The following is a 21,775-nucleotide window of genomic DNA, read 5'->3' as shown; positions in this document are numbered from 1 at the left end:
CCAGCTCAGAAAACAAAACAGAACAGACATGCATTATAGAAACACAATATGGCAGCCATTTCACTCAGAGAGAGAAGAGTTTTGAGTCCAATTCAGATGCAGCAAGAAAGCTTTGGATATTTGAAAATTTAGACTGAGGTTTCCCAGGTGTCTGAGGTCCAGCCTTGGTCAGTCTGTCCATCCTAACGGTCCCTCACCACCTGCACACACCAGAGTAGCTTCCATGAGGGTGACTACAAGGGACTCACTGCTAAGCAACTGCTAAGCTGTTGGGATCCTGCAAACATACCTGTAGACATCTAAAGTGCATTAGGCTGAGAGGAGCTCTTCCAGAATGTGATTCATCTTACACGTCTTTCTTAGGTTGAGATAAACAGTTATCTTCAGACTTATACCTGTCTTTGCACTGAGGGAATTTATCTGACTAAAAAAAAAAGAAGGAATGCCACCTACATGCTTTAGCCACCCCTCTACCCAGTTTGGCAGAACCTCTCACCCTTTACATGTCTGACAGATGACTGGGCAGTGACTTGGACTTTTTCCCCTTTCTCTTGAAAAAATCCATCTGGTCTCACAGCCACCTCCATGCAAAGCTGGAACACTAAGAACTTCACATAGGACAGGAAAGTCCCCATTAAGTCTGCATTGTAATGTTGGAATAATGCTAATCTACATGTAGAAGCACACATGAAAACAAATCAAGTCAATGATCCTCCTTAGGTTTTGTACCACAATTTATACTCAAAGTGTATCACTGGGTGTGAAAGCTGACTCCCAAAGTCAATGGCTCTAAAAAAAATAAAAATAAAGAAAAAATTCAGTCCCTTTTTTTTCACTGTTCATATTTCTTCCATCTCTCACCTTACTGAGGGAAAATGCAAGCTTCTTTCTGCCTTAGTTTGTCATCTTAAAATAAGAGATTTTTTTTTCCTCTCTCCTTTGTCCTTCATGTGTGTCCTTTGTAGATTGTCTCTGGGAATACCTTTACTATATTGCAAAGGAGATCCTAATTAGGTGCCCAAGTAACACACAGGAATAATGACAATTAATATCAATATCTCCGTTCATTAGATTTACTGAGTTCTGGCCTGTTAGCTAATAGGAAATAGTTTCTTTAAAATACATAGAAGCCAAAGTTATTTTTGTCTGTGTTTTTTGGTCGTTTCATTTGGTGCATTTCTGCAGAACGACTGATGGAAGACTTGTATCTGGCTGGCTTGTGCTCTGAGCTGGAAGTCCAGATTCAAGCCCAAGGAAATAGGTGCTATTGAGAGTTACTATACTCTGACACAGGCTCAGTGTAGTATTTCTGTGACTACATGGCATTTGGGAAAGGAATGCCCAGTTTTCTGCCAGACCTGATGGCTGGCAATTAGGCGTATTTTAAGACCTGCTTAAAGTTGTAGCTTAAAATACTTAGACCTGAGTTGGCTGGAATAATCTCTCTCTCCACCAAATGAACCCTAAGACCCTTAGTGGTGGCAGAAGTTTTGATATAGGAAGCCAAACAGGGAAAGATGTACTTTGTCCTAGAGCAAGTGCTGAAGAGGGGTGTGGACCGGTGGGATAGGAAAGCAGGAGGCATGGTGGAGGCAGTGCCACATAGATCAGGAGTGCAGAAAGCAATACAGTACACTTTGCATGGAGTAACAAACCAAACTGTGTGCTCGAGGAAGTGTACATCTGTGTGCATCCCTGAGCAGTGTGACACAGTGACATATCTCAGCCGAGTGCTGCTTCTGATGGGCATTAAAGATCTGGCTTGACTGGCATTGCATGGCTGCTGATCAGCTATGGAGGCTTCTTCACGAGTGGAAGACACATGATTACTTTTTATGAGCAAGATACTCTAATTATCCTGTAGGGATTCATTTCAGGTTACAGATTTTTTATTAAAAACCATTTAATTTTCAGTGGCTGTCAGTTGAGGTGGACAAAGTAAAGGAGCACAGGAAAATTACTTAGCACAGGTCCAGACCCTTCATCATTTGCATATATCCATATAATATAATTTTTATTTTCTGCTCATACAGAATGGCAGTGAAACTGCATATACATATATATAATACCGTGTTTGCTAGTGACAAACCATTAATAATAGTATGAAAAAGTATATAATTTTACATTATATCTGTAGTCGTTATCTAGTTGAAATAAATAGCAAATATTTATTCACATGTGTGTGTTACAATATTGTAATAGTGAAAATTCTGAACTTTAGTATTTCAAAATATCTACTTTTTTGTGTAGTAAAGAGCAGGAAAACAAACAAAAAATATTCCAAGACTTCTGGAAAAGGATGTAAATTCTTATGCTTCAGGGCATTACGTCTGTGGATTAGAAGGAAATTTGCCCTGTGGGTAAGTTGTCTTTGTAACAGCCTAACACAGAATTTCTGGCATACTCATCTGAAGCTAGCCAATTTTATAAACAGTTTACTGAAGGAGGTGGACAGCTTGTCTGATCAAGTACGTCCTCTGTGTACCCACATGAAAAATGAGAGCCTCTTATATATTATTCCTGCTAAGAACAGTTTTGTCTACTGTGACTCTGTCCTTGATCCTTTTCCAAATGTAAATTAAACCAAACAGTAGGTAGGGTTTCCTCTTCTATATTCTTTCCCTTTTTCCTATTCCTCTCCCTATTGCAGAGGGCTGTTAAATGCCACCTCCTTACTCTGAAGGCAGACACCGCATCAGGGAATAATATCCATAGTCCAACAGAGGCCCTTCATTACCCTTTGGCAGTACTGTAGAACAGAAATATTGACAGGCTGCAGGTCTCCTCTAGCTCCCCTCCCAGTTCTGGTTATCACAACTGAGGATCCTCTTCACCTCCCTGTTTAGGGGATGAAGAGTGAAGGGGCTGCCTCCCCCTGTATCTAAAAGGATGGGGGGAGTGAAGGGGCTGGAGAACCAGCACTGTTATGGACATTTGGTGCTATATTTATTGGTTTGATTTTAGGCATCTCAGTGTGAAGTCAGTGAAAGCTGCAGGGCCTCAGCATATTGGAAAATCAGATCCAGCTTCTCTTAAATTGACCATCCATAGCAAAAAGTCTCTTCGGAAAAACTTTACTCCAGTTCTGCATATACACCTTTTTTTTTTTTTTTTTTTTTTTTTTTTTTTTTTAAGGTATAGCAGCACTTTCTCATCTCAATCTTTTTGGTACATCTATCCTTTTATTGTGAATACATAATACTATATTTTTAGAAAATTTATTTTATTTTTTGTATTGCTGGTTAGCACATTTCACATCATTACATTTCAAATCATTCTGGGTTTATCTGCATGGAGGATGTATAAATCACCCATCCAGGGTGCTCCATACAACATTTCTTGATAGCTAAGCTGTGCTGAGGGTGAGATTTTCACTGAGGGTTGGTGCACAGACCAGGTCACCTGGTCCTTTAACCACAGGAGCTTATGGCCCATCCCTCTGATCTGCACTAAGCTATAGATTCTACACAGAATCTAGCCATCTAGGGATACTTCTGGGCACAGAGCAATTTCCACAGCAGGACTAATTTTTGGACGGCTGAGAGAAGTTTTCAGTGCTGCTAGTTCAAGTTTGGGAACCGCTGGATGATAGGACAACTCACAGCTTAGCAAGCTGTGGCCTGAAGATTTTTTCAGGGGAAAAAAAAAAAAAAAAAGAAAAGAGAGAGAGAGAGCAAAGTAAAAACATATGAGCTTATACTAAAATCGTTCTCTGACTTGGGGCATTTCAATTTTAAGTCTGAGTGGAAATTGTGGGAACTCAACATTTTTACAAAGCAAACCCAAATGCTTCAAATTGGCCACCCAAATTCAGAAGCTGCTTCTGACCCTTTTTGCTCTTATTTTTTATATGAATTATTAAACTGCTATGAATTACCCATTCATCTTCAGGCTTCTATACTGAGTCTGAAAGACTGTATAATACAGAAAAGACCGTATAATACAGAAAATTGAGATTATGCAGATGGAAAATACTTCCCTACTGCAGTTGTCTCCTAAGATGTCTTACAAATGCTGAGGATCCAGTCCCTGTGCAGAATGCAGCTGGGTGTTATTCAAGCATTTCTTGAGGGATACACAGAGATGCTGTATGTATGGAAATAGGAGTATATAAGGTTTCCACCAAGAAGCAGCAATGCCAGGAAGTACTGCTCACAGGAAGGTGTGGTGCTCCTTTCACTAGTAATATTAATGCTTTCCAATTTGTTTGAATGATAGTGCCTAAGCAAAGCATTTTAGAATCACTCCCCGCCCCCCCCCCCCCCCCCCCCCCCCCCCCCCCCCCCCCCCCCCCCCCCTTTCCCCTTACAAGAACTTCTGTTGAGACTGACAAATGTTTATGTTAGGACTACTAATATGTAGTTTAACAACCCACTACTAAATCCTTCAGGTGCCTTCCTCCAAAATTCTTGCAGCTGTTCTGCTAATGGCCAAAGTTTGCTGAATATGTTATTAAGTAACATCCATTAATTTAATATCCCCACAGAAATTAGGACTCTAAGCAGCTTTCTGCCTTAGCTCTTGCAGATTTCTCTGAAACTTTGTCAAATGACAGTTTTCAATCTCAGCAAGCTACTCCAGGTCAGCAAGTAAAAGGCAGTAACAAAGAAAAGCAAAACATGTAACAAATTCAATGAGCATCTATTATCAGCCTGATTACACACTGCACCATACAGAGTCCTAATGATTTCAGTGAGGCTCCATGCAGCATAAGGAGTCTCCCATGCAGATTAGTTTACAAGATCAGGGTCTCCATATGGAAAATCTCCTCCCTCCACCCCTTCCCATTCTGCACAGAGCAGTGTAAAACAAAGGCCTGTCTTCTGTCTTCTTGCTTATTTGCAAGGCTTTAGCAGTCTATAGGCATGTACAGTGATTTAAACAATAATTGCTAAACAAAAATTTCTCAGTGCTATTTCAAACCTATCTTGGCTTTTCTTAGGTTGGTCACTCTCTGCAGTATTCTCTGTCTAGTCACCTTTCCAGTAATCATTTTGATGTACTCCTGCTACCATGGTGCTCTGTATCGATGCTTGAAGTCGTACAACTCTGTTTCCAGGAATAGCTTCATGGAAGGACTGGGTGTGCAATATTAAGTGAAAAAAAAATCGAATGTCAGAAACTTCATATTGATACTTTGATCAGAAGCAACATGAGACCGAAAGTTTTTGAACAACAAACCATTTGAGAGTGTGTAACATGCTTGTGAAAATATTCATAGCATAATTAGATAAATAACAGATCCAGTGTCTATTTTTACTTTCCCTTGATGAGAAGCTTTGCAGGAGAGACTGCTGGTAGTTAATTCTCCCTAACAACAATCTGTGTAATCACAAACCCCAATTAGCTGTGCCTGTTCTATGCTATACAAACTATTTCCTTAGCGCTTCACATCACTACTTTGTAATTAGCTTTCATCTACACGAGCTTTGACTAAAAAAATATAAAAGAGTGTAAGTGATTGTACTGCCACTCAGTATTCTGCGAAATAATCGCTAGCGATTTCAATCAGATTAATTTTATCACCCGTATTAAGGAAAATTACCTCCCTCTTCACTCTCTACAGCTGAGGGCTATTTCATTTCCTGAGATGTTCATAAAAGCATAATATAAAGCAATCTGTAATTGTAAATATCCTTCCCTAATAACTTTGAGATATTTCCTTAATACATCTTTACATTTGGAGTTTCCGTTCCATAAAATACAGTAACAAGTGCTCTATTATGTTTTAAGTGTGTGCTGTTAAGCTGGACAACTTAGTGCTGTCCTTCCTGTTTTTACATAGGGTTATATTTAACTTGCAGATAATGGGAACAAGGTTTAAAAGTGATGGAGCGGAATAATGGCGTTACAGCAATAATATATCTTGCCTTTGTGAGGAATAGAACTTTACGGCCTATTTCAGGTCAGCCAACACCAATTCCATTTTTCACAGCCTGACAACTTTCACCTTCACCCACACTCCAGGTAGGTATTAAAAACTACTTTCCAAACAAGGCTGAGGTTTGGCTGAACCAGTGCTCTAAACCTGGGGAAAACCCTTGTAACACTAAAAATCCAAGTAAAATAATGAAAAAAGAAAAAAAAAAAAAAAAAAAAAAAAAAAGCAGCCTGTAATATCTGCATGCCACTGGCTTGGGTAATGAACTTTTCAGGTACTTGGGTACTTGTAGAGCAAAGCAATCTGACCAGATCCTGCAGGAGGGGGTGTTTCAGGGCAGTTTCTGCAAAAGAAAGGCTTGCATGGTCAACTTCTGCAGTGATTATGTTGCATTAGCACAGATTTAGCATCCATTTTACAGGAAATGTGAGGTGTGTGTTAGGACAAACACAGCAGTACAACATATCATCAGCAACAAGATTCATTAATCAAGCTAACAGCACTTTCTGTTAAACACAGTTTTAGGAGATCTGCATGTGGGGATCAGCTGTGTGGGCAGCTCCCAACCAGGGCAGCTGGAAACACAGCATGACTCTTGCCTGACTGGGTCAGACTGTCATTTCTGTCTGTGAGCATTGGTTCTCAGTGTACCTGTGTATTTCATACATAAGTAAATAAATAAATATTTTTTTTTAATCGTTTTAATCGCAAAAAACATTGGATGACTAAAGCCCATTCTCAGCTATCCGTTGTGTGTGTTGTCTAAACTTCAGGGCTTTTCCCCCAGCATCTTCAGCTTCACTACTATGGTACAGGGTGAGTGATGCAGAAAGCATGCCACTCACACCAGGACCAGCACTGCCCAAGGCTGTTTGAAGCTGACCCTGCTCTCCTCAAAGCAGTCTTTAAGCTTTTCGGAGGCAAAGGCATCTCATCACCCAAACAGCTTCATTTATACGTGGTCTGCATTCTGTTTTAGCTGGCTTATCCTTTGGCCTGTCACCCTCTCCCCTTATTATTGCAGCCTGAGAGCTGTCTGTACATAGGAAGTCCACCTGTCATGCTGGAGAGATGACTAAAACGTGATCCAAGGTGTGAGAGAAAGCATCCCTGCTGGAGAGGGGAAATCACTCTGCCTGCTGCCATGGAGTTTGAATTGTTCTCAAAAAGCAAAGCCCCTGGGGGAAATGATGTGGTTAGACCCCCCGCAGCAAATCACAAGGGTTTTTCCCTGTGAAATGCTGTGCATGGCTGCATGTCCCTTGGCATTTTGAGACTGTGCTATGTGTGAGACAAAGAATAACACATCTTGAAATGTATCTTGAAATCTTGTGAATGAAGAGGGTGTTGTTAGAGAGGTGATACAGTTCTTCAGTGTCATAGTGTCAGGATATGGAGGATGTTACAGATAAGAGCTCACTGGAATTAAATGTATTGTGCTCACCCTTCTTTCTACAGAAGTAAGATAAACTTTTCAACCTTTTGAGCAGGCGTGGGAAGAAGCTCATTCTCAACTGGAACAACACCATGACTATCTCCAAACACGCTTTTTTGTATACATGGATGGGACACACCAGATAGGCTGCCATGGGTTAATTTCCTTTGCTATTCACTAAGACAGAGGACAGATATTTAACTGCCACAGTTTCCCAATACATGCATTTCCATAATGGTTGAAGACACTGAAGACCAGATTACACACTGCACTTGAGCATCACAGAGGCCATAAAGGCTCTGACAGGGTCCCTAAAGACAGTGACTTCCAAGTGCCTGAGTCTCTGAAGGAATCACTGTGCCTGAACCTTTCCCAAGGACAGTGTCAAAGAAGAGGCCTGGAGCTGGTATATCCCCACACAGACCAGGGACTTCTAGCAGAAGAGTAAGTCTCCACTTTCTTCTTTTCTGTTTAAGGAGCGCCCAGGGAGAGGGGCACATCAAGCAGAAACAGTGAATCCCCTGAGGAAAAAGAGACAGAATCACTGCAAGAAGAAAGAGTCTGGTTCATACATCTCCAGAGAAACTCAAACACATGCTGAATTTTCAGTTTTTCATATTAAAATTTCCACTTCTGACAAAGCTGGCTAATAAACAAAGTCACCTATTACAGTTGTACAAATGTTACATCCCCACTGTTTCATATGGTAAGGAAATAAAGTGAAACTAGTCAAAATTCAGTATCTCTGGCAAATATCTGAAACTCTTTTTATGTGGAATGAGGCTACAGCTAGGGCTGAAAGAACATGTGTTTTCAGTCCCACTGAAAATTTCACTGTCTTCATATTTGCTTTTATCCCAATTTGGAACAGAAAGTCAAACATCAACCACTGAAACTTCTGAAAATCACAAAGTTCAGAAATGTCAAAACATGCCACTTTAGTATTTCTGATCTAAAGGAAATGTTGTATATTACAAAACTACAACACTGAATAGCAGTTTTTGAATGAAGCCAATGCATTTCATTTTAACTCAGATAAATACTTATACAAATGCTGCTGAAATGATCCTGATGTCCCACAAATGCAGGCATTTAAATGCCTTGTATTATTAATTTTTCACTATATATGGGTTTTCTGAGTGTGTCATAAGGTACATGACCATATGGATCCAGTTGCATCCTTTGAAATGCAACCCAGCTAAGGAGATGTTTGCATAGAATACTTGGTCACCAGGATGCTAGGCGCCACGACACTACAGGGCAACACAGACAAATGTTGAACAGTTCTGAAAAAAAAAAAAAAAAAAAAAAAAAAAAAGTTAAGTTCAACAAGCCAAAGGGGTTTGAATTGTGTTTATTCAATCCCAAGCAAGACACTCTGCCAGGTTGCTAAAGGCTGGCTGTGTAATTGTTCACTGTTACACTGAATGACATGTTTCTGTATAGTGGTCGTTCTTAAAGATATTCTGGATTTCATTGAGGTAAAATAATATTCATTACTGAGTAGCTACACTGCAGACCTGTGCTACTTCATCATTATAATTTAGAATACTTTGAGCTACTTTACTGAGATAAAGTTAGTTAATGACAAGTTTTCTGACCACTATAAATACATAATGCTGTCACATTTAAACTAGTAGATAATTAATGCAGAGCCAGCTGCTACTAATATACGGCACTAAGACTTGTTAATACAAGACTCTAATAAAGCTGTTAATACTGATATTACCATACAGCATTTAAAACTGTTGCAGAATTTTCCATAGAATTGTTTCCTTACTATGGAGGTTTTTATTACATTTTGGGTTTCCTTTCTATAATTAACCTCCACCAGCATACATCATGTTATCCGTCATAAATAAAGTCAGTCCTTGCCTCAAGAATCTAGTCTAAAAGGCAAGAACAAGTCAAGATATGTTAGAGATTTAAACCAAGTAGGATTCATTATTTGTCTTATAACAGAAACCAGAGACCCACTCAAGCACAGGACTTCATTGTATGCACATTACAGGCAGAGAAGAAAAGATAGCCTTTGTCCTGAAGAGCTTGGTTTAGAATATTTTAGATCTAGAGGAAAGTATAGCTTAACAAGATTATTTTTTTTCTTGTAAGCTACTCTTTCTGCTGTTTACTCAAACTGAAGAAAACTTGCAGTCGGGATGGATATTTAACGGCCCAGTCAAGACCTCTTGAAATCTGTGGAAGTTTTGAAGTATCCCCTTAAAAGCTGAAATCCAGTTACCCAGATGCCTGAGGAATATCCTACTATAAATGAAACGAAGGCATTCTCTGCTAATTCAGTTCCTTTAACAATAAAGCTAACTGAAAATGAGAATAGTTCTGATCACCAGAGTCAGAAATTGGTATTCCAACAGTTTCAGAACAGAAATTGGTTTGCCTCCATTTTACTAAATTATACTGTTCAGTAGTTAGAAACTCATTTTATAAGCAAATACGTACTTACCTATTTTTTAAGGCTCTGACCCACTGCTCATCTTAATGGCTTATAACTAAGAGTGTTCCAACTGGTTGATACCATCTGTCTGAATCTGCTAGACAAAAGGGTAGCAGACTAGATCTGTGGCTCTAGCTCATTTAGTTTATATTCAAGAAACTGTGACATTAGTCTTCAGTATGGAACACTGTTGAAATATTATGACAGCCAAATAATTGTTTTTCTTTAAAACAATTTAAAACAAGAAAAAAAAAAATAATGTCTAATTAAACAAAAATAAAGGAAAATGACATGGCAGCTGTAAACTGTTATTCTCTAGTCCCTTGACATGGATGGGCATTGAAATAGCCTGTATTCTGGGAATAGTAGATTTCTGAGTGCCCAAAGTTAAAAAAATAACATCAAGAGGGAAGGGTGCTAGCTGGCTATACCACACTGAGTCTGCAGACCAGATCTGCAGGCTTGTGTATCTTAGCTGTGGATGGTCCTATGGTTAGTTCCCATATGAGTCTAAGGAATACAATCACTTCCAATAAGCAGAAAAGACTGTCAGTGATAGATGGAAAAATCCTATCTGCCGCAGGAGGTATCAGAGGACCATTCAGTGCATGGATGCTACCTGCCTTCAGGCATAAGCAAAAAGCAAGTTTGTGTCAGTGACCAGCATAGTTTCTGACATGCAATGCCCATGACACTGAATATTAAGGGTAAGAGAGATCAATGCCTCATTTTATAGAACTCAAGGTTTATATTCTAGAAGCCTGGTTAGAGCATGGTTTTCACCCAAAGAGTTAAACACTGACTGAAACCTTTTTAATATAAAAGGCCCAATTTGCTAATGATTTGTGTCCCTTCACAAATCAACTTAATAGCACAGTTTCTGGAAATACTACAAGCAGACAGATAAGTTTCACATTCATCAAAGCTGCTTAAACCCATTTGGAGCCTTTTTTTATTGTGTGTGTGTGTGTGAGAGAGAGAGAGAAAGAGAGAGAGAGAGAGAGAAATAGAGAGAGAGAGAAGCATTAAAAAGATTTAGCAGTTTAAGGGGAGATCAAGGCTATTTTCACACAATTATTTAAAATTATTAAAAACTGCCTCTGCTTTTTCTAAAACGCACATTGTGATTCCATTAGGGCAGCTCTGACAGGACTGTAGACAATGTTCTTTTTTCTCCTTTTTATTTTGACATTGTTTGGAATTGCTTTAAGGACTCTATTTTGGCCATTTAGACCAAAGCTTTCTGGTTCCCTTAACAAACTGATATTATCTGTACTAATTTGTGAAGAATAGGAAAATTATTTGTCTTTTAACACTGATGAGTATACTTACACTCCAAACTCTTACCAACCAAAAAGCTGTCTTTAAAATGATGGTGTTAGATTTTTTTTTCTCCTCAGCAGGAGGGATGATCACAAAGTTTAGATCATGGTGAAAACTAACATATTCTTCTTTTCTTCACAAGTTAATTAAACATACCCTTAGTAGCTGTGTAGCACGATTTTTCTGTGCTTTACAGGGTTTATCAGTCTCTGTGGCAGTTCTGAGTACCTTCACTGAAAGAAATGGATGCAACAATATTTTCCTCCAAATCTCATGATTCAGGCAAGACAGTTAAGCATGCACAGAACAAAGTTTCTATAAATCCTCTGTGATTCAGCCCTGCAACAGCCATCAAAATTAAAATTTCCTTTTAATCCAATTTAATTAAAATTAATTGAAGGTACATGCTTTAAACTGGCTTGCCATACTGTCAACCTAATCAGTTTGTCTTATTCTAGATAAAGCTGTACCTGCTTGCTAAAGGTACACACGTTCTGGCTTCTTCACCCACCTTTGAATATTAATATACTACCCAGAAGTCAGGTGAGAACATTTTTCTTAGTCAGTACTTTGGCCTTTGGTGAAAAATGAGAATAGTTTCTTACTCTTGGTACTAGCAGTGCCCCACAAATACCCATGCTTTCAGAAGTTAAAATAATAGCCATACTAGCCAGAAAAACAGCCAGGCCAAGAAACAAAGCTGAAACAGTCTTTCAAGGGACTTCTTCAGCACTTAGGAGATACATGATCCATGTGTTATAAGAAAGTGAGTTTGTAGGAAAAAGGGTGGGAAAAAAATGGTCATCAAAATGAAAAACACACACTGGAAATATTTAGCTTGCACAAATATCCAACTGACATTTAATAGCACCATAGATCTTTACACAAAACTCTTTTCCTCTTCCACTGTGGGGACTACCACATAATATTATAGGCCGTGCATAATACACATTTGCTTATTGAATGAAATGAGACAGTTAAAAATAATCTGAGAAATATTTCTAACGTACTCAGAAAGGCAAGGAGTGTTTTTTTGTTGGTGGTGGTGGTGTTTTTTTTTTTGTTTGTTTGTTTGTTTGTTTTTTCTGGTCCCACACCTCCAATCCTTTCCCTGTCAGCTCATATTCTCCTTCTTTTGTTTGACAAACAAAGCTTAGCAGGTGAGATACATACAGACACATATGTGTGTGCACACAAACACACAAACACATTTGAACATGACATTTGTTTTAAAGGTTACCGTGCAATGTCTGGTGGACGCATAATATGCATCTCCAGGATACTCATACACTCACTCTGTGTTTTGGAGGGGCTTCTTTTTCCTGGAAATGATTCCACCTTTGCTAGCTTTCAAGAAACATGGTAACTAGTAAAATAATAATAATAATAATAATAATAATAATAATAATAATAATAATAATAATAATAATAATAATAATAATAATAATAATAATAAAGTAGCTTAAAAGTCAGAGCATATACCCTGCACAGCTAGAAGATGTAATGTAGGTAAATCAGGGAAATCAGCTTCTCAGATTATGTCTCTTCCTTTTTGTATGCTTGTTTTTGTAAATATGAATTCCTTTATTAAGGATTAATCACTTTGAACATCTCATGACCAGTGCTAAGTGGGTAGAATCAGCTCACTAATGCCCTCCGTTTCTACTGTGACTTTTATAAAAAGATCTGGGAGGATGCTTCTACAATACACAAATGCCTTAATGCCAGCCTGAGTATTATCAGCTCTTTTGTTATAAATAAAATCACAACTGTTTTTTGGCAGCAAGGTCAATATAAGCAACCCACTTGTTTTTCTCTTCTACCTTTCCGGGCCCTAAACATGTTTCCTCCTCTTTAACTTGCACTAGTCCAGTGCAAATATTTGGTGAGCCACGTGGTAGACAGGAACAGGGATGGGGATATGCTGAAAAAAATATATCTTTGTCTGGGGGCAGAAGAGACAATATTTCAGCCAAGGCAGTCCCAAGCTGTGCTTCACCAAATCCATGCTGGTAGAAACAAGTGCCTAGGAGAACACAAGGTAGTTGCTGAAGCTATCACTGCCACTGAATATCTACTTATCATCCAAAAAACAAAAACAAAAACAAAAACAAACAAAAAAAATAAAAAATATAATAATAATAATAAAAAAAAAAAAACAACCACTAAGGTCTTGCCTCATCTCAGATTAGGATCAAAAAATTTAAGTTACCTGCTCAAGGTCACAGAGAAAGTCAGCGGAGACAGGATACAGTCCCCATGCTTACTGGTCTGCATTGCTCTGATAGAGAAATCCTGTTTGAAAAAGCCCTTAAAAAGTTTTCACTGGCTTGCTTCTCAGGACATATAATTGCACATTACTCATGGCATTTTAATCACTTCTGAAGGTACTGTCTGGAATTGCAAAGTTATTTGAAGACAAAGCACTCTCTAGAATGCATGGCCTAAAACAGGCTGAACGTGGAAGCCTGCATTGTTCACAGGCACAGTAACTAGGCCCCTTTCCCCCTCCTCCCCTAAACTGAATGCCAAAAGATGTATGATCCACTTTCTGAGCCAGGTCACCTTTAAGAGCACAGTGACATGCCATAGAATTACTCGCCAGTCCTCACCAGAGATGTCTGCAAGTGCAAAGCCTGTGACAAAGGACTGAAATGACAGCACTTTGACTCACTTCTACATTGTGTTTGTTTAGGAAGGTCCTAGAAATTGTATTTCACCAACCACATTCGCTATCAACACACAATTATCTGGCTTAATCATGTGGAACAGTGGCAAATTCACCTGGGGCTTAAGAACTAATGACATTCTCGTCTGAGCTGCTTTAGTGAAATGGCCTAGCACCTGAAGCAGGAACAGCAAGATTGCTCAAGAAAATTTGGTTTTCTTTTTTCATTTCACAGCATAGGGGCTCTGCTCAAATCAACAAACGCTCCTGATTAAATAGCTGTGGTAGTTGACTTATTTGCACTTGTGTGTATGGCTCTGAATGTACATTGAGAATCCCTAACCTTTACAGGAAAAGAATTGTCTGTGACTTGTTTTTAATATGTTGTCCTTTTGACACAGAAAATAGTCAAATAATTTGGTATTTGATAAGTTTAGTATGATAAGATCTGTAAGTGGGGGTAGCCCCAAAATACAGCCAAAATTAGTGCAGGGGTAAAAGAAACAAACCAAAACAAAACCACAATCTTTTCTCACACTGAATATATTTGTATCTATTTTTGTCTGCTGCCTGGACAGGGCCATTTAAATTCTGCCTGCTCAACAGAAATTCAGACCCTCATGTTGGCCTTCCCCCCCTAACATGCAGGAGATGAGTTGTTACTGACTATGCCACTCTATTTCAGAAGTTTACAGGCTGGCAAATATAAGAAACTGGGTGTTCAGGCTCCAAAAATCTTCAGAAAAGGGGCAAGGAGAGCTCTCGGATCACCCACTTCTCTTATTTTTACTGTGGGAAATAAACTAACCCACTTTCTGTGAATAAAGTCTTAAAAAAAAATGAAAATAAATATATTGAAAGAGATAATTGTAGGTGAGAATTTCCTACCTTTCATAGTCACCTATAGCATTTCATGATCAAGGACCCTGTGTCCTTGAGCAAAACACCCACAGACTTGCATAGAAAACTACAACACAAGGCAGCCCCAAAACAGGTTTGTTGTGACCACTCTCCTCTCTGTGAAAATTAATTAGTCTAAACTACAATATGCATATTGGCTCAGACTGATATACAGCCAAAATTTAGTTTGTATGGATAAGCTGCACAGCCACGTACTCAAAGATGATTTTGCATTATACTACTAATAATATTGTATCCTGGCAATGTAGCATCATCACCAAGATATATTTATAGCAGAAGCCCCACACACAACCTCTATACCCTGGTTATGAGAAGCACTTGTGTGAGGTTGTGTACAAAGCCATCTTTGCCAGGTCAGCCTTTGTAGCCCACATTTTGGAAGCACAGTGCCCTACCACTGATTTGCCTAGCCCATTGTAACAAAGGTTCAACCACAAAAACTTTGGTAATTGCTGGAGGAGTTAGTGATTCATGGTTACAGATAGTGCTGGATATCGTCAGGCATAAAGCTGGCCAAGAGAGTCCTGCTGAAAGTTAGCAAGGACAAGTCCAGTCTTGGAAATACAGAGCTAGAAAACAGTCATAGCCTCAGAGGCCCACGAAGAAGTTATTCAAATATAGTCACAAATGAAGTGAGTTTGGTTTGAGGTTAGGCTCCAAAGGAACCAGCTGCTGACATGTCATGCCACTTAACAGTAAAGAGCTGAAAGTCTGCAGCAGATGGGCTGCAACTGGAAAGAGCAGAGAAGCAGAGTTATTCTGATAAGCTTTAATGTAAAACTCAAGCATCTCAGGAGGAAAATATAGTTTTCTCATTTGCCGTGGTGTTATAGGAGCTACCCCAACAGAAAACAAGGCAAAACAAGAATTTTGGAGGCTATGAGGGAATTCAGTTCTTCATAACAAGCCTTTTGTGTCACAAAATATTGGGGCTTACCTAGAGAGCCTGTTACAGAACAGTCAGCAGAATAAGCCGGTTCTACCACCACCATCTTGGAAGCATTCACCATATTGCACAGTCCCTGAATGTTCTCAAGCTTCAGAAGACTTGTTTTCTAGCATGTATAACAACTTCACTGACTACTATTGACCTCCTGGGGTCAAGAGTGTGGGGTCTCTAGGAGCCCCCAAAGACAATCCCCCTACTTAATTAACAAATACTGGGATTGGCACTGTCTCAGGAATTGCAAGACAGCCTGCCTTTGGTCTCTGCACTGGGCTTTGCATGATTTTAGGGATTATTTCCCCTTTGAAGTCTCGCTCTGTCAAGATCATAGTTTCATCAGCATGCCAGATCACCTCACTTTTTAAATCTTAACTCACCACTAGTATAAATCAGTATAGCAAGACAGAAGTCAAGCAATTACAGGAAAAAATATTGACAGAGCATCCAGACAGTAAGTCCAACTGACTTAACAGAAAGTGCTTTTTCAATGTATCTGTGCCACTGCTTCTATAGGACTTCAATGTGCTCTAAGAAAAAGGCCACACTTTAAGACCGGAGTATTTAACATCTCAGGGAAAAAAAGGATAGCTACCACAGCGATCATATTTTAGTGATAAATAGGGGGATAATTGCAGTTAGCATGGATTTGTGTGCTTTCCATGACATCAGTGCATTGCCATTGAGCTTGACAATATGAAGACACAATAAAGTCATTGTATGCCAGTAAAAGAGTGGGACTGTTATAAAGGGGAAATGTTACTTACAAATGGTCTCACCCCATGGTTGTGAGGACATTTTGCTGTTAAGGCTGTAGGTTTGGTTAAATGAGAGAAGCAGGAAATGTGAGATCGGGTGCATTAATGCAGGTATGTATGTGAATCCTATCATTAAAGCATTTCATGCCAGTCCCTGCGCAGAAGTTACTATATGTACAGTCACTTATCACTAATACTAGGCTTCATCAGGCATGTCTGAATCAGGAAATAATATGGTAATTTTCACAGTCACCAAGTGGAAAATATTTATGGTGCAGCAGTTTAATATATCTGTATTTTATATTTCTAAGATTGTAGCTGATGACATAATAAGGGTTTGAGTTTAAATAACAGCTGGATGAGTTCAGGAAGAAAAAAAAAAAAAAATCTGCACTGGTAGAAAGCTTACTTCTGTTATAAAAAACATTTTCCACGTTCATCAGGACTGCCAGCCTGGGGCAAGCTTAATTAAAGTCAATGGAGAAAAAAATTGAATACTTAAAAGTGCTATTTGGGGCTCACAGAGCTTGAATGACTCAAAATATGAAATATTCAATTACTAATAATTGTGAGGTTTTGTTTGGTGAGCATTTTGTCACTCACTCCACACTTCACCTCCTTCCTCTTTCTTTTTCTGCTAGACAGAGGGGTTAAAAGAGAAGACAATTAGCAGTTCAGCTCCAGGGGTGAAGAGGCACCCAAGTTTCCCTATCCCCTTTCTCTTCATCATCCTGGTCTTTCCTACGGATTCAAACCTTATGTTTGCTGCTTGCTTGCTCGATTCCTCCTTCTCTCTTCCAGGAACACACACTATCTCCTCTCAGTCTTTCTTTTTCGCTTGTTCAGAGTGTGATCATGATTCATGAGGCGATGATCTGGCTTTGAACGTGACCTTACATTTAGCAGCTCTGTTGGCTTAGGTGCCTAAGAGAGTTTGAATTTCTTACTGACTTGGGCACGCTATTTAACAAACCCAAATGCTTTGAATGGTGATTCGGAGGAAATGATGCCAGGACTTACTTTTCAACACAAGCTCAACAGGCCTTGTAAATAGAAAATCTGTTGGGCGAGGACAATGAAACTTGAAATGGTTTTATTTACTGAAATGATTTTATTTACTGGATTGCAGTACTAGAGGAGGTGAGCTCAAATTTAAATATATGCCCTGCCCAAAGGTTCATCCTATTCCAAATATTGAGTTTAATATCAAGAGAGGCATAGCTCATTGGAATTGATGCTCCACTAAAAGAAAAATAGTGCTCTGTAAGAGGTCAAGCAATTTTCTCAACTTTAAAATTAAAAACAAATCAAAAAAAAAAAAAAAAAAAAAAAGGTTTAGATCAATGTGTTAAAATAGGACACAAAGGAACTGAAATCAGCCTGTGTGAATATTTTAAATGTTTCCTACTTTATTCCAAATATGCTCCAAGTATTATGAACAAAGGACATACTGGGATCAGTTTGGGGCAATTCAAATATTCCAGAATTACTGGAAGAAACAAGGGTAAGGTTCATTAAGTGACTGATGAGGAAAGGCTATATGAGAGAAAAAAAATCAGCATATTTTGCTTTCTTACCATAAAAGAAAATCCTTACCTGGAGAAATGGCAAATTAATTAACATATTCTCCAGTACTTAATGACACCTCAGTGGAAGGCAACTCTTAAAATGTGAAACCCTTGACTTTGCCAGTACAGAAAAATAAAGTACATGTCTCTCAGTGGGTAACAGAGACCTATATTATGTCCTACTGTTGGTTACAGAATTTTCAATATTTTCTTATCCTTTTTCACTCATATGAACTGCAGCTTATAGCAGTGGTAATCATTTCCTGTGTTTGAAAAAGAGATGAAAGCATTCATGGATGAAAGCAAGTTGGATTTAATCTCCTTCTCTCTCATCCAGTGCACTGTACTGATCATTTTCCAAAAAAACAAGACTTAAGCTCATTTTTGTCATGACAAAACTAGTTTCATAATAATCAGATGGCAATTCCTAGTGTACACAATTCTAATATAATTACCAGGAGGAAATGTAGAGGGAGTTGCAGGTTTGAGATAAAGAAAAGCCTGTGAATTTTGTATTAATGTCTCAGACTCTCTTATTTGTGCAAGTAATCAATCTTTCGGGGAGTAGAATAGTAATTCTTTGTGAAAAAATGACAAGAGTCTGAGGAAGAAAGAAGATAATCTGAGTTTCATTCTGTACACAGCAGGTCAGCTGTGATTGACAAAGCTCATCACAAAACTATAGCTCCCGGAATAATCCCAATAGCAGAGTTTCATTTGCAGCCGAAGCAGTGTTAATGACATGTTTAACAGCTGCTTGTTGAAGTTTGGAATCTGCATTAACCTGCAGAGCAGTGAACAGAGAAATGAGGGGAAGTATTGAAATCAAGCCTTCATTATGCTGACAGCCCAGGGTAAGGAGTAGTGAGGGGTTTGTGGAGCAGGAGGGTGGAGAGGACCAGGTTTGGAGGGTTCAATTGCAGATAAGGATAGTCAAGAAGATGACAGCATCCGATCAACAGACACAAAAGGCTGCAAAAGGGACTGATGTGCTTGACTCAAGACATTGAGGAAGGGAAGAATTAGACAACTGGAATGAATAAAAGGGGAGAGGTGGAAAATGAAGGGCCAGCAGCATGACTTGAGAAGAGGAGAACCAACAGCACTGTGCTTTTCAGGCTATCACACTCCTTGGCCAGCCCATTCTCCACTGTGTATTTGTTCTCTTTTAACCAAAGGCCTTCATTTTCCCTAGCAAAGGCACTAATTTCACAGCATTCAGTTTCCTGCTGGTAATTCATTTCAAGATAAGAGGCTATTCCCCAATGAAGAAACAATGACAGGACACTGAATGCCTTTTCATGCCACACTACTATCCAGCAATTAGAAATTCAAAGTCCTGATCTGATTCCAATCTTCCTGCACCAAAGTACATGTTAAGACCCAGAGTATGTGGTTGAATTGCTCAGGTTGCCCATCTACTGTACTGTTCCACATCAACCAGTTTTGATACCGGTAAAAATTAGTGACATAGATACAAGGAGAAGGCAAAGTCCTGGAAGTCTCTGATCTCTATGTGCATGCTTCAAAATATTGGCAGTGCCAGCAGGCCTCTCTTGATGGAGATGGAAATAATAGAGACATATACATATAGTGCTTTCATAGCTTAAAGAAAATGCTTCATGCTGCGCTTTATTTTCCTGAGTAGCAGGATCAGTGATGGCTTCCATTAAATGTCATTGGAAGCCCACCCCTCACCCTAATTATGTTGACCTTTGTTTCCTGAGGAGCTGCTAAGTCAATGTTTTTCATTTGTTTAATTTATTCTCTATTGTCTCATGGTATAAATGGGACAAATTTGAGCCTGTAAGAGACTATATAACTTAGGCCTTAAATTTGAGGTGGAAAGCACTTACTTTTCAGCTCAGTCCCAAACTGACTTTCTAGTATTGCTTAGGTTTCCTGATAAGTAAATCCAAGCACATTACAGCTTGACTGAAGAGCTCCCTGAGTGCCTGGTAAAATGTTCTTCCAGAAGTAGACACTTTAAAACATAGGCAGATTTTTGGTCAAACTAAGTCTAGCTAGGCTAGATTTGGTAGACTGATTTCAATGCTTCTGATATATTGCTATAGTCACCTTTACCATTAAACTGAGTGACCATTCCTGGGAAGCTGGCAAAGACTTTTTATCCGACAGGAATATTCAGTTTTCAAAGCCAAAATATCCCAAGGGTAAGCACAGGCAAATACATGTTTGGAGGTATGCAATCTGACCCAAGTATTAAGGTCACACTAATGATAAGGTCTGCCATATAAATTTCCTCACATGTCTACAGCTCCAGTGTTTTGTTTGTTACTTTTTTTTTTCCTTTTTTTTTTTTTTTTAATAATTATTTTTAGTTTGTATTTCTCTGTCTCTAGTGAGGGTCAAAATCTCTGCTCTGGAACAACATTGTCCGGGAAGCAAGCCAAAATACAGATGATGCTTTCTGAAAACAGGAGAAAGCAGAGTAACATTGAAAAGGCATGGTCCAGAGGCTACAGAAGGAGTCAGAGACCTGTGTTATATAAATGCCTTCAGAGTGACTTATCATAGGACCATGGGCAATATTTCTTGGCATTCTTAGTCAGAAGGGTATTAGTTTACAGAAAACAATATATATATACATGTATAAATATATATATATCAAAATTAGGCTAAATACTGAATGTTTCTATTGTCATTTTCTCTCTCTTGCTTGACAGCAAGGAAAACACATTTGAAAATATTTTTGTAAGGAGATTTTTCACAAGCACATTTGCAGACAACCTTCTGACATCTTAAAGCACATAGTAACCTATTGGTTGCAAAACACTACACGAAGGTGAAAACAGAGATAGAAATATATGGAAAATACTAGTAATATACATCATCTTTCCCAGGCAAAATCTTCTGCCACCACAGAAAATGCATGCACTTTATCTTATTAGCTTTGTGCCCAGAAAAAGCTTCTCATCAAGTGAAAAAAAAAATCACTTACTCTCTCAGCTGTTCTGTGGACTTAGGTGTTTAAAATCAGCCAGACTTTGGGATCATTTTCTTAAGTTTAAACAGACATTTAATGTCAGCGAATAATATCAGATACAGCTTTTAGTCTTCTTTATGCATACCTGCTAGCTATTACATTATCAAAAGACTTAGATAGTATTGTTAATTTTTCTCCTAAAACATATGCAATGGATTTACACAGATCCTGATGGTTTTGACAGTAAAATCTACTCCTGGGACAGTATTCTTAATCCTTTTTCCCAAACAAACCTGAGGGCAAAGACTGAATGATAGTAAGCTATTGAATGTGAAAATAAATAACAAACAAAAGGAAATGAGATAAATCTATGGACCAATTTGGCAGTGTGTTTAAATACTTTTGTTTTCATTTTTGCAGCTACTTTTTTTTTCTTTTTAATAAAATGACTAGGTTAGACAGAGAATTTTCTCAGTAAGGGCTTAGGAAGCCATATTATTTTTGGCTCAGTCTCTAATTTTGCCATGAACAGGGAATTTATTATAGAGAGTACAAAGTCAGATGCAAGGCTAGTCCTTGGATCTATATACACAAAGATACATGGTCACTAGAATTAACAGCAAATTCAGTTGCCACTCTATAATGCTTAAAAATGTCATATTAAAACTGTTATTGATGTTTACTATAATTCATCAATTTCAATATTTTCTATGTGATAACCATAATTATTGAGGTGTTTGGTATCATCATGTACTTCTTTTGCTCTTCATATCTGACTTTATCAGGTCTTCTGTCTTCTCCTGCTTGGCTTTTCCGCTAATTAGCTACTACATGCTAATATTATATTTGTAACAGTAAAAGCTCAGTTTAACTTGG

The 21,775-nt window shown here is 38.5% G+C and overlaps 1 long non-coding RNA gene across 3 annotated transcripts in view; it reads left to right on the top strand.

The window, feature by feature from the left end:
* The window catches only part of LOC116500506, a 33,816-nt gene that overhangs the window by 5,239 nt on the left and 6,802 nt on the right, over positions 1 to 21,775 (top strand). The window contains exon 3 of one of the 3 annotated variants that reach the window (XR_004254312.1): positions 7,793 to 8,106. The exons of 1 other annotated variant lie outside the window; for it this stretch is intronic. This is a non-coding gene — a long non-coding RNA (uncharacterized LOC116500506). Of the gene's footprint in view, positions 1 to 5,804; positions 5,963 to 7,792; positions 8,107 to 21,775 lie in introns of those variants that run through there. One more of the 3 variants, XR_004254313.1, reaches the window with a different exon arrangement.

Source organism: Aythya fuligula, chromosome 1 (assembly GCF_009819795.1).
Source record: "Aythya fuligula isolate bAytFul2 chromosome 1, bAytFul2.pri, whole genome shotgun sequence".
NCBI lineage: Eukaryota > Metazoa > Chordata > Aves > Anseriformes > Anatidae > Aythya > Aythya fuligula.
The sequence above is the reverse complement of the archived record's forward strand: the minus strand, read 5'-3'. Positions and strand labels throughout refer to the sequence as shown.